The sequence below is a fragment of the Columba livia genome, unplaced genomic scaffold (assembly GCF_036013475.1).
Source record: "Columba livia isolate bColLiv1 breed racing homer unplaced genomic scaffold, bColLiv1.pat.W.v2 Scaffold_95, whole genome shotgun sequence".
Classification (NCBI taxonomy): Eukaryota; Metazoa; Chordata; class Aves; order Columbiformes; family Columbidae; genus Columba; species Columba livia.
The window spans coordinates 189,742-202,063 of NW_027043818.1; the positions used below are offsets into that span (position 1 = coordinate 189,742).

The 12,322-nt window shown below is 52.5% G+C and overlaps 1 non-coding gene across 1 annotated transcript; it reads right to left on the minus strand.

The window, feature by feature from the left end:
- Nucleotides 1-3,785: 3,785 nt before the first annotated feature.
- Nucleotides 3,786-3,867, minus strand: TRNAS-GCU (transfer RNA serine (anticodon GCU)). The gene has a single exon. It is a non-coding gene; the product is annotated as a tRNA-Ser (tRNA).
- Nucleotides 3,868-12,322: the final 8,455 nt, after the last annotated feature.

A 12,322-nucleotide genomic window follows, 5' to 3' on the forward strand; every position in this document is an offset into this window, starting at 1 on the left:
AGAATGAGTGCTCTTCTGCTAAAATGCATTAGGAAGAAAAGACTAAGCAGAAATTGTATTTACTGAAACGTTTGGGAATTCTGTAGTTTTATTTTGAATAAAAAGGGACATTCGGAGAAGGTTTTTTTTTTCTTTTTTAAAAAGTCTCCTTCAGTTTCCACATTTAAACAGTAAAGATGCAAGAACTGGTCCGTGTTTAAGAAACCCAGAAACAGACACCTATGTAGATGTGTCTGCCATACGTACTGAGAATGCAGATTTTATTTTCTAGATAGGCATGCAATGCCATATTCAATGTCGTTGGACCTATCTGGTCACAAAACTGTCTCCAGACGTAGTGAAATACCATATACATATATATACACTGTCAATCATATGTGAGGATAAATACCAATGCCATGTGCAGCACAGCTTCCTTTGGAAGGAAAACCAGGAAAACATGCAGAGCAGTAACTCTGTGTTCTAATGCAGCTCCCGCTGTCACCAGCTGAAGCACCAGAGTGTGGACGCATCACCCAGAGAAGACGACTCACAACTGAGACACCCTCAGATCTATTGGATTTGTCACCACAAACCCGACACCGTTTAGTTTCCTCAGTTTGCTTGTCGTGTTTGTTCTCCCTCTGGAGAGGCTGGTGCACTCTGATGGATTCTCCTGGATAAGCCCCAGGTAGAAACACAAGGAGCCAAAGCACTCGGCCACAAGAAATTGCATTGAAACAAACAGGCAAACGAAAACCAAACCAAGACGTTCTTCACTGCACCAATTACTCTGCTCACACAAAGAGACAGTGGGAGGTGGAAAGCGGACACCAATGCTTTTAGTTTTCACTCGAAACAATCTAAATTGCAAAGGTTTGAGTATAATTACTAAGTAAATGATCAACTGCAAATTTTTGCCAACTGATTTTTTTAATATAAAGTTGGTGGGGGGTTCCTAAAGAAAATGGAGATGGCATTGTTTAACAGTTCTGGTGAGCATCTGTCAAAGGTGTTGCTCTTGTGCAATTCTTTCTCTCCTGTAAGCTTTGTTTTCCATTAAGACAATAACAACAGGAACTCAAAATGTAAAGTTTCATCGACCAGCCTGTAGTTCCTGAGATTTTCCTCCTCGTCCATTTTTAGGGTAGGTGCAATGTCCGTATTTTGGAGAGTTTGCACCTTCCCTTCGTTCCCGTGACCTTTCAAAGAGAGCAGAGTCAATGACATGAAGCTGTTTGGAACCAAGTTCAACGCCAGTGAAGTGAAGCAGTTGATTTACGGAAGTTTGTCTGTTGGAATGAGTCAGGTCTAGTTAACACAACTGACAGCATTGGCACGTGAAGTGTAAATGGATATTACCTGAGTAGAATTAGGCAAAAGATGGTTATCCACCAAATAAATGGTAAAATGGCTTAGCGTGCTCAAGAAAATACATAAACTATTCCAACAAGATGTTATCCACAAGGAAATGCAAAACGCTTTGGAAATGTCTGGGACAAAAGCCGTGAAAGCCAATAACGGTGACAGCACCCCAGAGACCACCTGAATGGATCCATCACAAATGTGATATTCCCTACCCAGTCCTGTTACTGGTGACACTCAGGAATGTCTGAGTTACCCAGGAGTACATGATAGACAAGATCACTACTTTATCCCTAAAACTGCAGAAATGTGATGAACTGCACTTGGACTGCAATAGAACCTCATACAAGGATTTTTATTAGTATTAATTGCACTTTACATTAACCTGTTTCTTTGTAGAGATCTGTTTCTACAATCAGGTGGTCATTGCCTGTTAGATGGTTCACGGGGTTACATGGTGAGTTCACAGATGATTAAATCAGGAGAATCATGGGCCCAAAATGTCCATTTCATGCTGACCCAGCAGACCATGCAGACGGGTGACAAGACCCGCTGCTGGGAATGCACACAGGTCCTGAAAATTCAAATGAAGGGTGCCTGTATTAGGAATATCCCTTCCTGTTTATATGTCTTGGGACACTTTTGGGAAAACACCGTGTTTGAATTTTGATCAATCTGGAAGAATCAAGACTGAGTTAGAGGAGATCAGAAACATGTTGCCGTCTTGCGTGAGGCACAGAAAGACAACAGCTCGTACGGATTTCAAGAGGTTTGGACAGGATTTTTGCCCTGGATTCCTGATTCACAGTCGTGGATTAAGAGGTGGATTGGAATGATCGTATTAGCAGTTGTTGTATTTGTATGTTATGCTGCAATGTGTGGTGAAGCGTTCTGTTGCACTCACAAAGACAGTTTAGAAAAGGTGGGACTTATTTGATATGTAGATGTACACAAATAAGTCCCAAAGAGGGAATTGTAGTCATTACCACTTAAAAGAATGAATCCTCTTGGAAAGCGCTAACCGAAATGTATCTAAATCCTTTCACTTTTGGTCAATCTGCTCTACTAACAAGGATAAGAGCGACTAACAAAACACGTAATTAGAAACTACAGAGATCACTGACCTCGCAGCTTTAGACGTTTGAAGCCTGCACAATTACTTGAGTTTTGTTTAAAACGCATCTTGAGATGGCTGGATGAAGTGTCCTTTAGCTGAACGTTGGTCACTAAATGCTGAAATGATTATGTAACCAATATGCAAATGTGTGACCAATTAGGTCTGCAGGACTCCCTGGGGACGGTAACATTTTGTACATAGTGGCTGCTACTTTTCTTTCTGGTGTGCTGGCTTTATTCCAGACCCAGACCTGCACAACTCTGTGACAAATAACATCTCATCTCTGTGTGCTACAATTGGGCAAATTGTGAACTGGGCAGCAAACCTTGTTTTGGAGACAACAGTTGCCCTTGACCCCCAGGCCCCACAGCCCTTGGGCAGGGGGCGTTTCTGGCTGCTCGGCCTCCACACAGGTCTGCCCTGCAGAACCCGCTTTGTCACACAGCTGTAGAGGGTTTGTGTGTCTGGAGCGTGAGGGGAAGCCGTGGGAGCCGGGATTGTCCCCATACGAACGGCAGGGAATGAAGAGGCAGCCAGACTCTCACCGGTAGCGCCGACTGGCAGTGCAGGATGTCGTGGGCACAAATTAAAACATATGGAGTTCCATCTCAAAGGCAGCAAACACTTTCTTACCGGGAGGCATGTGGGTGTCGTACAGTGGAGCAGATTGCCCAGAGAGGTTGTGCATCTCCAGCCTTGGAGATGCTCAAAACCCAAGTAGACTGTGTCCTACACAACCGGCTCAAGGTGACCCTGCTGGAGCAGTTGGCTTGGACTAAAGGATGTCAGCAGGTCCCTTGCAACCCCAGTGATTCTGAGATTCTGAGAACAGAGAAGACCAATGCCTCCCATTAAAAAAAAATAAAAAACCTTATTTGAAATGTGTTCTGTGACAGAAAGTGGCTTACGTGTATTTTCTTTCTCGTTTCCGTGGCTGGTTGAGCCTCACTGATGGCGAGGTGAACAGCATTGACTGCTCTTCTCTGCTCCACCACGCCGGTCACCTCACTGCAGACGGCTACCAGCGGTTCAGCATGACTGCAGCTTTATGCTTTACTACTCCAACCACCTTCCTGTGCTGCCTGTGTTTGGAAAGTCCTTGCAGGATGTTTCACTGTCTCTCTTCCCAGGGGCTGAGGAGAGGCTGACAGTCCTGTGAGTTCCCTGGATTGGATCTTCCTTTTCCATTCCTATTCCTCGTGCGGAGGTGAGTCCTGAGCCACCTGCAAGGTCTTTTCAGGCAACTCTCGTCTTAAAACAAAGGCTCACTGGGGGCACACATCAGGCTGCTCACGCTCAGGAACTCTGACCACTGCCAGGTGCCCGATGAGGATGGGATTCGAACCCACGCGTGCAGAGCACAATGGATTAGCAGTCCATCGCCTTCACCACTCGGCCACCTCACCAGCACACTGCTGCTGCTCCTGAGGCTGCTGGCACTGCCGCTGCTCCTGATCTCGCGCTGCCTGCTCCTGCTGCTCTGGCTCCGGCTCCAGCTGCAGCTCCAGCTGCTCCGGCGGTGGCGGCTCCTGATGCCTGCACCTTCTTATCCTGCTGGACATGGGAGGGGAGGAAACAGCCTCCAGCTTTTGCCTTTTGGGGCCTGGCCCACTCCCACAGTAGCTGGGCTGCACTCTGAGGACCTTTGGGAAACAGGTCTCAGCATTCACATCAGGAAATGACTGAACAGCACAGCCCCACACACCTTCCCAGGAAGGAACACAGGAGAGTGACCCTGGGGCGGTTCAGTGCCTCCAAGGGAATTTACAGCCTCTCCAGGGAGGTGCCAGAGTCCCCATGACTTCGGCTTTTCAAGATGCGATTGGACAGGCGCTAGATAATCTCATCTAGGCTCCCTTCCCCACAAAGCCTTGGAACAGATCATCCTCCAGGGAACCCTTCCACTCAGGGAGGTTCTGTGAGTTTTCAGACTTATACTTTGTTTTGTGGCTTTTGAGCTGTGCCAAGTAGTAATGGGGCTCCTTCCACAAGAGCTCTCACTCCACCTGGCCTTGCCTCCAGCGCTATGAGATGTCAGGGTCAAAAGATGAGGCTCTCTCAAGGCCAGGAACCATGGGTAAACCTGTCATTTACCAAGGAACTGTTTTGGGTTCTCAGCTGGCTGGCATTGGAGAAGAGGGGAGGATGAAATAGGAGTGTCCTGCAGAGCTGATGCCAACTGTCTTTAATGAGAAAAACTGCTTAAGCAACGCAGTTTGGAGGCTGAGGAAAGCTCAGAGAAATGCTGCCGTCTGAAGGAAAACCTCCCTGACAGGCATGCTGCTTTTCCAGCTCCCCTGCAAGGCTCTGGCAATCACGTATTACCCACTGGGAAGGGCGGAGGGAGGGAGGAGAGAAGGGAGGAGGGAAGGGAGGAGGGAAGGGAGGAGGGAAGGGAGGGAGGGAGGAAGGAAGGAATGAAGGAAGGAAGGGAGGAAGGGAGGATTTCATGGGAAGCATAAAGTCAAGCAGAGCAAGACGGGGAAAGAGAGAGGCTTCCTTGGGAAGAGGCAGAAGGCCCGTGCAGGCCCCTTCCTGCAGGGGGAGCGGTGGGAGCCCAACTCCTCTGCAGACCATGGCCGTGCTCTCAGGGCTGGCTGCAGGGTTTGTTCCGGGCTCCCAGTGCTTGACCGTGGGCAGGCAATCCACTGGCTTCAGCGTCCCAGAGGCCCGCAGAGCCCATGGCCCAGACCACCCAAACACCCATCCCCAGGTAGCCCCCAGAAGCAACATGCACAATGGCAATGCTGAGGGAGCTCCCCACAGCAGCCGATGTGGTGGATCCCACAGTTGTGCCCTGAGGGAAGGAGCTGAGGATTGGGCCTGGCAACATCACCAGGACCAGCGGGGGCTGGATGGCAGCGATGGAGTCGGCGCACTGGATGTCGCACAGCTCGTTGCAGCTGTTGGCAAGCGGGACTGGGCCGCAGGCAGCTGGCAGGCGTGGGCTGTAGCAGGACATGTCTTGTGGAGGGAGACAACCCTGCAAAAGTGGGAGGGAGAAGAGGACATCAGCTGTCAGGCCCTTTCAGACCCCCTGACTCATCGAGTCCAACCGTAACCTAACGCAACTCTCGCACTAAAGCATGTCCCTAAGAGCCTCGTCTAAACGCCTTTTAAACCCCTCCAGGGATGGTGACTCCACCACTGCCCTGGGCAGCCTGTTCCAGTGCCCGACAGCCCTTTCTGTGAAGAATTTTTTCCTAATATCCAATCTAGACCTCCCCTGGTGCAAACTGAGGTCATTTCCTCTCGTCCTATCACTTGCTACTTGGGAGAAGAGACCAACACCGTCCATGTTACAACCTCCTTTCAGGCAGTTGTAGACAGTGATAAGGTCTCCCCTCAGCTCCTGTTCTCCAGGCCGAACAGCCCCAGTTCCCTCAACAGCCCCTCGTCACACTTGTGCTCCAGACCCTTCACCAGCTTTGTCGCCTCCTCTGCGCTCTCTCTGGTGTTTCAATGTCCTTCGTACGACGAGGGGCCCAAAACTGGAAACAAGATTCAAGGTTTGACCTCACCAGTGCCGAGTACAGCGGAACAATCACCTCTCTAGTCCTGCTGGCCACACTATTCCTGATAGAAGCCAGGATGCTGTTGGCCTTTTTGGCCACTTGGGCACACACTGGTTCATATTCAAGCAGCTGTCAGTCAGCACCCCCAGATCCTTCTCTGCCAGCCGACCCCATCAGCCCATCAGGGCCACCATGTCCTGGCCACCAGCCCCCTGCGGGCACCGGCGTCTGGGCCAGCACCACCGCTCCTGAGCCGGGAGCCCCAGGAGGTGACGGGGCCCCAGGGTTTGGCACTTGGGACTTTGAGGTGCGGGGAGGAAAACTGGCAGCTCTGTTTTCAGATAAATAACCAAAGTGTCTCATGATGTCCAGAGCCGGTCTGGTCCAAAGGACTGAAAAAGCCTCTGAAAAGAACTGCAGCACGTTCCCAGGAGACGCCATTAGATGCCCCACGATGGCTTCCTTGGCCAATTGCGCTGTGTGATAAGGCCCATCAGCAAACCCCAGTTTTCCAGTCAAGATGTATTTCAGTCACATCCTGCAGCTCCTCACGTGCAGAACCATTGAGGGCTGAGAGGGAAACGAAGCCCCATCCAGCAGGAAGCCGGTGTTGCCAAGCGCTGAGCAATGGTGCCTGCTCGGGGCCAGGACACACCTCACAAGCCATGCGGCCCCACCCGCTTTGTGTGCCGGGGCCAGGACCTGGGGCTGAGGCCACGCTCGCCCAGCCCGGCCGGCTGCAGACGCTGTGTCCGCTCTGCGCGGTCAAGGGCGGCAGCAGCTGCTGGGAGGGAGCGACGTGCAGCCTCGGCGGCTGTTGGTGGCGGCGTGTGGTTGGCATGGCCGCAGCCGGGAGCCAGCAGGGCGTGGGCCGGGGGCCCGGGGTGCTCAGCCGCCCCTCGCCCCGCCGGGGCCTGATGCTGAAGGACGAGCGGCAGCGGCAGCTGGAGAGGGTGCGGGCTGAGCTGGAGGCCGAGCGACTCCGCGCCCGAGAGCCGCGCTGCCGCTTCACCGCTGCAACGCGGGAGCTGAAGGAGGCGGCCGAGCGGGACCGGCGGCTCCTGGCCACACGGCTGCACTCCGCATGGGCGCAGCGGCAGGCGCGGGAGCTGCAGCGGCTGCGGGAGCTCATCCGGTGGCAGCGGGCGATGCAGATCCGCCAGCTGCTGCGCTCCAAGGAGGCCGAGCTGCGCCAGGCGCAGGGGACGCTGCAGCATCAGCGCGGCAACGCCGTCCGTGAGGCACGGGACCTGCAGCGGCAGCTGGCCAAGGAGCTGGTGAGAGGAGCCGGGAGCAGCAGCCGGGCCCGCGCTGAGCTGCAGGACGTCCTCAGCAAGCTGCGCTGGGAGAGCCATGGCGAGCAGGCCGCCCGCATCCTCCGCCTGGAAGACCAACTGCTGCAGCAGAGGAGACTCTTCCTGAAGTACATCTCGGAGCGGTTCGAGGGCGAGCAGCCCGCTTCCTGCACCCAGGCCAGGGCCTGGCGCCGCCTGCACACCGGGGCCACCGGGCCCTGCTCTTTGGAGAGCCTCATGGCATCTTACTCCGGCCATGGAGAAGGGCAGCGGAAAACTGGCAAGACCTTCACAGAGGCTCGTCTGCGGGAGGAAGGGAACAGCGCGCAGGTTTGGCCAGAGACTGCGGGGCAAGACTCGGTGCTGCGCTGCGCTGCTTGGAGTCCCCGCCGCAAGGAAGGAGCGGCCGCGGGTGCTCGGCGGCACAGGTGGCTGTTGCGGCCGTAGAGCAGCAGCAGGACGGGCTGCCTGGGAGCACTTACGTCAGGCTGCTGGAGCAGAACGCCCACCTCCAGAGCGCCCTGAAGGACCTGAGCGGCGATGCAGTGTCCTTCAAGGGAACTGTCTGCTGGGGAAGGCAAGCTGTCCTCCAGTGCGGGAGGAAGCGGACCGGCTCAAGCACAAGGCTGCTAAGCTGGCTCTCATTAGCAAGCAGCTGGAAGAAAGAGCCAGGCAGCTTAGAGGAGCCATTGCACACCTGAGAACACCAGGTTGCAGACAGCCCTGACCGCCAGCGCGCCTCCGGAGCTCAGGGATTGCTGGCAGCAGGCAGGTGACCAAATGAGTTCCTGCAGCAGCACTGACAGCACACGCGCTTGACAAAGGACTCTGTGGCCGTGTGTTGGCTGACAGACTCAGGTCAGCCAGAAGTCTTGGCTTGATGTGTTCAAAGCAACAAATAAAGGCACAATCTTTAGCCTCTTTACCTCTTCTTTGGGACAACGAGCCTCTTGGCTTTGGTATGATGCTCATGTCCTGAGACATGCAGGTTTTAATCCATTGCAGAGAGAAAGGGACCATAGCCCCAGAGGCCCCAGGAGAGTCCAGCAGGTCTTCTGGGGCCTTTGTGGTGACACTGATGTGCTGGCCAGGACCTCTGCTCACCACTGCTGTGTGTGTCCGAACCAGAGCTGTCAGCACCTTGATGCTGCGGACTACCTGGGTACAGCCTGCTGGTTTTTCTTCACCCCAGTGGGTGTCTCCAAGTCTTTCTGAGCCCTGGATCCAGTACAGAGGGCCAGACACAAGGGGTGGACATTGCCACGTGCAGAGGGAGGCGGCTGCAGGCTCAGCCCGTGTCCGGAAGGGCCATGTTTGTGGAAGGCCTTTGTTCGGCTGACAGGGACCAGGCTCTAAGTCCCTCGCCTGGCTGTGATGTGACTCGTGCCCGCAGCCGCCTGCCTCTTGCGCGGCCCAAGTCCCTGCTGCATTCTCAGCACCACAGTCACAAAGCCCACGCAAGTCAGTAAGAGCACAGGCGTTGCTGGACCCATCTCCATGGAAGGCCCAGTTCTTTCCCCTCAGAAGGCTGCTTCCCCTCCAAAAAGTGAGATGTCGTGGGTCAGTCTCCTCCTCACTCAGACAGAGAGGAAGCAAAGACTAAAATCTGTCCAGGCCCAAGAAGTGCATGCCTGGAGATCCTGCCCTGCCCATAGGAGTGCACAGGTCTGCTTTCCCTTCTGAGTGAAGAAGTTGCCTACGGCAAGTTGGGCTCTGCCGTGGGGAGCTGCAGTGAGGACACGGCAGCCACAGCAACTCAGAGGTGACATCGCAGAAGTGCCCTGTGCTGCACAGAGAGCATCCCAACCACAGGACCCGTGTTCTCTTCATAGTGGACATCCTGCCAGGCTTGAACCTCTTTGGCCATGGCCTTCCTGTTTCTTCCTGCTTTCCTGGAACTCAGCAGAGCTCCTGGTCACGCCCAGGGCAGCCTGGTTCAATGGGCAGACCCGAACTCCTGACTTCTCTGAGTGGCTCAGAATCATAGAGTCATTTTGATTGGAAGAGACTCTCAAGATCGAGTCCAATAATTAACCCCAAACTGGCACTAAACCATGTCCCTAAGGACATAATCTGCACATCTTTTAAACACCTCAAGAGACTCCACCACTGCCCGGGCGGCCTGTTTCAGTGCCTGACAACCCTTTCTGGGAATACATTTTTCCTGATATCCAATCTGACCCTTTTGACCCTCAATGTCTTTTTCAGCGTGAGGTACCCAAAACTGACCCAAGGATTCGAGTGCCCAGGTCCCAGCACAGGGACGGTCGCTGCCCTGGGCCTGCTGGCCACACCAGTGCTGGTACCAGCCAGGATCCTGTGGCCTCTTGGCCACCTGGGCACACGCTGGCTCATGTTCAGCCGCTGGCACCAACACCCCAGGTCCTTTTGTGCCGGGCACTTTCCAGCCGCTCTTCTCCCGAGCCTGTAACGTCCATGGGGTTGTTGTGACCCAAGGGTGGGAGCCAGCACTTGATCTTGTTGGATCTCAGACAACTGGCCTCAGCCCATCGATCCAGCCTGCAGAGCCTTCCCACCCTCCAGCAGATCAACACTCCACCCAACTGGGTGTCATCTCTAAACTTACTGAGGGTGCCCTCGACCCCTCATCCACATAATTGATAAAGATGTTAAACAGAACTGGCCCCAATACTGGGCCCTGTGGAACAGCATCATGACCAGCCAACCACTGGATTCAACTCCATTCTGTGAGAAATATGATAATGATTCGTGCCAGGAAGATGGTTAAGTGGAAAATTCTGTTAAGCTGCAGAAACAACCCTTATTGACCAAAAGTCGAGCGTTTAGATTACGGGGTGACAATAAAACATTGGCAAATGTATTGTTAACCTCCCTCTTCCCTCCTCCTTCCCCTTTTGCCCCTCCCTCTCCCCCTTCCCACTCAGCGCAGGCGATCGGGAGGGAAAGAAGGACAGAGAGAATAGAGTTGGAAAACTAAAAATGTTTTACTAAAGCTACTAATAAGAATAGAGAAAATAATACAAAATATACAAAACCAATCTTGAAAGTCTCAGCAGCTGCAGAACTGGCACCCAAAGTCCTGGACTGGACTCTGCAGCCAATCGGAGCTGGATTCAGTCTGTCACTAGGCCACAGTCTGCAGGGACGACTCACCAGGTCCTCTCCTAATGTCGGCCATAAGGAAAAGGGATGAGATCCTGGTGATCTCCCACTTTTATATGAAGTATTAATGTGAATGGGATGTTATACTCCGTTGGTCAGTTTCTTGGTCACCTCTTTCTCATTGCCCCTCTCACGAGATGTCCATCCGTGCTTATCAATAACCTCGCATTCCATTGCTGTGTTTACCAAAACATGGATCTGGTTCTCCGGGAAAATGCAGATGATATGAAGCAAATTCACTGAAAGAGAAACTTGTTTTTTGACAAAACCAGGACACCAAATAAGGCATGGGACCTGTTTAATTTAGAAAGATTGTTACAGTTGGTCGTTGGGCAAACTGTTGTGAGGGGGGACACTGGGGAAGAAGGAACTCTTCAACCACCAATGAGGAAGAGAGAAGACCCCTGGTGACAACCAGCCATGGGGTCTGAGCTCAAGAAGGACTGGCCGAGGCAATAAATGGGGTTCATCAGAAACCTCAGGTGTGCTTGTTGGCAGAGCGCAGACTCCCCGTGCGCCCAGCACTGTTTTGCTTATGCTTCTGTTAATCCATTGGATATAATAAAAGATTTGTTCACTTAAACCGTGAGTGATTGGAAATATGTAACAAATTGGTGACCCCGATGTGATACTCTTTGGACTTCTTGGGGGTTTCCTTAGTTCAGGGGAGGCGCCCTACTTTTCATAAGTGGTCTCTGGGCTGGATAATACCCGAGTTGCCAAAGAATATGGAGAACTGAAGCATAGGCAAAAGAATAAGAGCTCCCTCAGAATTGATAGAGCAATTTCAAGAGAGCCTAACGCCACCACCCTCTGGACCGGACTCCTGGCAGCTATGAGGGTGAGATTTCCCTACAAGGAAGATTGTATATGCACGTTAGGGAAATGGAACACTATGGAGACAGGTATCCAGTTCCTGAGAGATTTAGCTGTGTGGGAGATCATCTGTTTTGGACCGAACAGCCGAGAGGGGACAGACCCAGGTAGAATCAATTGTACACGACCTCTGTGGTGCAGATGTGTACAAAGTGCAGCACCTCCATATGCGAAGTCATTGGCAGGAATGGTCTGGTCATCTGGAGGTGTACAAAATATTACTGAAGGGACTGAGCAGTTCTGGGACTTTGAGGACAGCCTTGCTGGTTCTCTACGGGCTTGTGTCTCTGCTGTGGAGAAACTGTGTGAAAAATCTGATGACCGGTTTGAAAAGCTGTTGCAAGAAATCCAAGAACTCAAAGACACGTACCATTCATGACCTGTACGAACCCCTGTTTCAGCTGTTAGGAGAAGGCGTTTCCAATCTCCAGAGAGAGGACAGAGGCAGCCCACACAAAGAGGTTCACTGTGGTTCTTCCTGCGTGAGCAGGGAGAAAACATGAACAGGTGGCATGGAAGACTGAGAACTTCAGGAACGAGTACGTGAGATAAAAGGAAAAACTCCTAGGAAGGTGGCTGCTCCAGTTTACAAAAGCAGCAGAAGAGATTCTGATGCTCTTGAAGGAACCTCCAATTCACACCCAGAGACTGTGCAAAACAGAAATTAGAGGTGCCCTGCCCCCAACCAGGTGGAGGAAAGGGATAACAGAGTTTATTGGACTGTACAAATGCGATGGCCTGGTACAACACACCCCCAGGAGTACAAAGCTTTAGTGGACACTGGTGCTCAGTGCACGATAATTCCTTCTAATTATAAAGGAACGCAATCCATCAATATTGTTGGAGTGACTGGGGGATCCCAGGAACTGACTGTTGTAGAGGCTGAAATGAGCCTAACTGGAAAGAACTGGCAAAAGCATCCCATTGTGACTGGTCCAGATGCTCCGTGCATCCTGGGCATAGACTGCCTTAGGAGAGGGTATTTTAAGGACTCAAAAGGGTACAGGTGGGCGTTTGGTATAGCAGCTGTG